The sequence below is a fragment of the Lygodium microphyllum genome, chromosome 2 (assembly GCF_053477565.2).
Source record: "Lygodium microphyllum isolate KBCC chromosome 2, Lygodium_microphyllum_v1.1.10, whole genome shotgun sequence".
In the NCBI taxonomy this organism is placed as follows: Eukaryota; Viridiplantae; Streptophyta; class Polypodiopsida; order Schizaeales; family Lygodiaceae; genus Lygodium; species Lygodium microphyllum.
Window position 1 is genome coordinate 144993752 of NC_141136.1, and position 5135 is coordinate 144998886.

The following is a 5135-nucleotide window of genomic DNA, read 5'->3' on the forward strand; positions in this document are numbered from 1 at the left end:
CACTTGATTAGTCAAGTCTTCATGAGCAACCACAAGATACCTCATTTGCGAAAGACCTATAGGCATTGTGACCAAATCCACCATCCACTTAAAATGAAGAGAAAATGGATATGTGGGTTGTAATCCATCCCGATATCTCACAAGTGAATACATTTGACATGTCATACATGTTTCCACAAAGTGAGCAACATCCTTATACATACCCTACCATCAATATCTTTCTTTGATCTTTGTAAAAGTACCCCAAACACCTCTATGACCAGCCCACAAGCTTTCATGAAACTCTTGCATTACTTTTACTTGTGAAGCTCTGTCACCCAAAACGCACAATGGCATACCCTGTTTCTTTTTAGCATGTTTCCATAAGTATCCATCTTTTAAGAAAAATCCATAGGCTTTCCTCTTAATCTTCTTAAACTCCTCATTTGACCATTCATCTCTCTTTGTTAATGTATTGAGATATTGACCAACTCTCAGCCACTCTCATGCATATTTGTCTTCCAAAAACACTTCTACACAAGATGCAAAACATCTAAAGTGTCTTCTCTTTGTTGTCCAAGCTTTTGTAAATATTGTAGCAATACCTTGCATTGCTAAATTCACTCTTGCAACATCATTTTCAGCCATAATAAAATCATCTTCTTCCTCCTCATCCATCATCCCATCTTCATTCTCATAGCGTGCTCGAGATAACATGTCTGCCCACTGGGTTATCTCTTCCTGCAATATATTGAAACTCAGGGTTCAAAAATTTGATGTATGTAATCCACCGGAGCATAGCAATGTCCGGAGTAGCACAACTAGTAATCATACTTAATACGAGCAAACAATCAGTCGCAATGACTACATGAGCACCCATAAAATACTCCTTATCACATTTAAGGGCTGTCACAATTCCCCATAATTCTCTTTTAACCTCTGGATATCTTCTCTGTCATTCAGTCAATACTTTCGCACCAAAGCGGATTGCATATCTTTTCCCTTCCTCATCATCTTGCCCAATTGCACATCCAATCCGGATTGGGCTTGTATCAATAGTAATAATGATAGGCTTTCCATGTCAATAGTCAGCCTTTCTCAATGTAGGAACAGATTTTAAGAGTTGCTTCAATCTCTTCATTGCTTTCTGATGCTTCCTTTCCCAATGAAATTTCTAACCTTTCCTTAGAAGCTAATAAAGAGCATCGGCTACATGTGCAAAGTGAGGAATCCATATCAAATAGAACACACATGCACCCAAGAATCTACGCACCTCTCATACATTCGTGCATACATCTTGCATTCTATCAATCCCATCTATTTTTGCTAGTGATGGCCTTCGCCCATAAGGCCCACACATATGCCCAACAATTAAAACCTCTTCAACTCCAAAGACAGACTTTTGTCCAGAAAGAGTTAAATGCACCTCTTCTAGATGTGTCAAAATCCTCTCACAATCCACAATATGGTCTGCAACAAACTTTTTGCATCCATGAGCATCCATCTCTTCATTATTTTTATCCACTGCACACCCTTTGATTGGAACATCATCCAAGAAGGGCATAGTCAATTGTGGTATAAAATCCCTAAGTACCCTATTCATAGCATTTGTCATGTGTGCCATTGAGTTTGTTGCACCCTGTGGGAGAGTACACATCCGTACTAACCCCAAAGGAGTCTTCATGATGGTTGTGATATCCCTACTTTCAACTGCATGCTGAAACTGATCATAACCTGAGTAAAGATCACCCAAAGAATAGATCACTCTGCCTTCAAAAGCCTCTGCAAATTCATCAACCACACGACCTACACCCACATTTCTTATGGTCACTTTATTGACAGGTTGCATGTCTTGAATAAATCTCAAAGCCCCATTCTTTCTGGGCACAGTAAACCAACGATTTGAGTGCGGGGTTAAAGAAGGCTCCAAGATCTTCATGTGAATCTTTTCATTTAGCAAATCCATCAGCTTTGGCAAGTAAGCTTTAGGCACTAGAATAGGCCTTAAGTTCCATGGTACATGTGGCATAGTAAATATGACCATAGGAGAGACGACATTTGGATCCACACAACCTATTTCACTTGGCTAAAATGCAAATGCCTTCCCATGTCTAGCCAACATCTACATAAAACAGTCTCTCTCAATAGGCAAAAGAAACCCTTCAACACCAACTTTCAATTCCTGTAATGTTTCAAATGTAAATTGATGACCTATATCTTTAAGATCTCATAAGCTTGGTTGTCTTGACACTTTTTCATACATACCCTCACTCTTTGGTGAAGTGGCAAAGAAATTGGTTTCACCTTTTTGTCAACTATCTTATACTTTGTCTCCACAAGTGCTTCAGCCCATTGTAATCCTTCCTGCTAAGAAAACAGTGCTATAACATCATACATATCCAAAGAACATACTGACAACACTCTGTTTTCAGCCTCATTTTCTACGTGTATAGTTGCTGAAATTTCAACCATTGTGTCAGTAATATTCAGCCCATAAAAGATGCCTGAAATGCCATCATTTTCAACTAACAACCCGAATGCTCTAAGTTTCTTAATAGCCCGGTTCATAGATATGCGTTCAGTCCTACACATAGCTTCCATAAGCTTAAACCAACATGAACTGTTTGCTGTAAATTGAGAATTACCAATAGTAAATACATGCTTCATTTCATCAAGAGGCGAGTATAGTTGCTGAAATTTCAACCATTGTGTCAGTAATATTCAGCCCATAAAAGATGCCTGAAATGCCATCATTTTCAACTAACAACCCGAATGCTCTAAGTTTCTTAATAGCCCGGTTCATAGATATGCGTTCAGTCCTACACATAGCTTCCATAAGCTTAAACCAACATGAACTGTTTGCTGTAAATTGAGAATTACCAATAGTAAATACATGCTTCATTTCATCAAGAGGCGAGTACACCCTCTAAACAGCACTACTATAGCCCCGCATTACAACAATGCTTAATGAAAATCCAGGTCTTTGAATTCCCTTGCATTTGGAACCAAAGGAGACTCTCGAAGCGTATCACGATTTCTAGGATGATTGACACAAATAGTAAGAAATTGGACTCCTTTTCTCCCATCCTTGCTTCTGACTCTTGCATAAGCAGAACCATCATCAAGCACCTATGTTTCCATACGCACACTTGTAATATAGAGCTGTCTCAAAATCACTGCATATGAGAAATTATCTTGCACAAAGAAGTATTGCTCTTCCTGTACATCACCAATTGTCACTTTTACTTTAGGACATGCAGCATAGAGCTCCCCTGAAGAATTAATTGCAGCCCTCATATGCCAACCATGATCAGTGTCCACAGGCCATGCACCATTTTCATACAATCCCCGCTCAATGACATTTATCTCAGACCCATGGTCAAGTAAAGCAGCACAAGGAGTTTCACATTTCTCTATTTTCACTACCGTTTCAGTGGTAGCTCTAGCCCAATGATTTCTTGTATAGTGACTTCGAGGAATAAATCCTAGAGTCTCTTCTCCATATTGTTGCATTTGCGTTACTCCACCATGCATATTGCTACAAGACAATGCATTTTCATCCACTTTCTTCTCTTTTCCACATGCTGTCCACTGATTAGTAGCATCCTGCATAGATAATCCAGTACTTACTTCATGCTCATATTCAGCCTGAATACCTAACAAACTAGTTTCCTCTTTAAATTGCAACAATGCACTAGTGGTATCACCAAGAAACTGACACTTCCTTTTAATTATGTCAATGATATCATCATGAAATTCTCGCTTGGCAATGCCAAGCACCTCTCCCAAGGTAAATTCTACCTGACTGTTTACGATCCGTTCTTCAAGAACCTTCTTAAGATCTGTGGCTCTCTCAATGTCAGATTGCAACTTATATCTTGGCTGCTTGCCCTTCTTTTTGCCCTCTTGTTTGTTATCCTGTTTTTGCTCCTAACTGACCTCTTCCATAACATGCTCGGGAGGTGGATGATTTGCAGCTTTAGGCTGATCCATACTTCTTATCATTCTTTTAGATGTCCCTGCAATATCTTCATCTCTTTTTTGCTTTTCTTCCACAAGTACATCCGTGTTTTGTACCTTTGCTAAATGTGCATACACTAAATATGCATCTATCGGTGATTCCCAACCAGTTATGCCACGAATGTCTTGCCCTGCATGAGACATTTCACTATCAGTGACCTTTCTCTTTTTAGCTGCATGTAAAGCATGTGTCCATATTTCAACCTTTGGACCAACCATCACTTGGCCATGCATTCTATCCAACTGTAAACCAAAAGTAGAAGCATGTACTTCCGCATAAGCATTTCGAACAGCCAAGTCTTCCAACAACTTCTGCATACCTCCCTTTCCAAAATTCAAAGTAAGAGGCAATCTCGTTTCTTGTGCATGGATCTTGCCATCTTTCCAAAAGATAAGATGTTGTGCCAAGGCCTCCTGATAGGCAGCATAATTCTTTCTTTCGTGTTGCAAACTGTCACACCACATATATCTTTTTCTAGGCTTAGGGGTTGCTGCCCGTCCCCTTTTCTCTTGTCCTTTTTCGTCCAATTTTGCAACCTTCAATTGAAGATCTCGCATCCCTTTGATCAATTCAACTAAGACATCTTCCCTAACAGAGGGAACAATAGCAAGTACAGCCATAGGGTTAGCCATAGAAGCGGATGGCTTACTCGATACTTCAACTGTTTTGCCCGTAACAGTGAGCAAGCTAGAGACATGCAATCTTTCTCTTCTTCTATGCTTCTTCACAAGTGCAGTAACAGCTTCCTTGACATGTCTCCACTCTATTTTCAAACTTGTCTCTATCGTTTGATCCTCCAGAAAATCATCAAGCTTCTCTTGAAGCTCAAGATCAGCCGCCTATAGAAATAATTCAATTTTCTAACTTGCAAGAGCTTGTTGTTCTGCGAGATCCAATTGCTTAAATTGACTTTTAAATTCTCTTAACAATTCTGTAGCCACAAGACCCTTATTGGATTGTATAATCCACTCCTAAAAAGTCTTGCATGTAATCAAATTGGTATCCTCAATGTAAAATTATTCCCTGAGTGTCTTCTTGAAGGCTACCCAGTCTGCATCCTGCAAGTATAATTCAGTAATCCGTGCTTTTAGTTCATGAACAGTAACACGTACAAAATATCGGCTCCATGCAGATT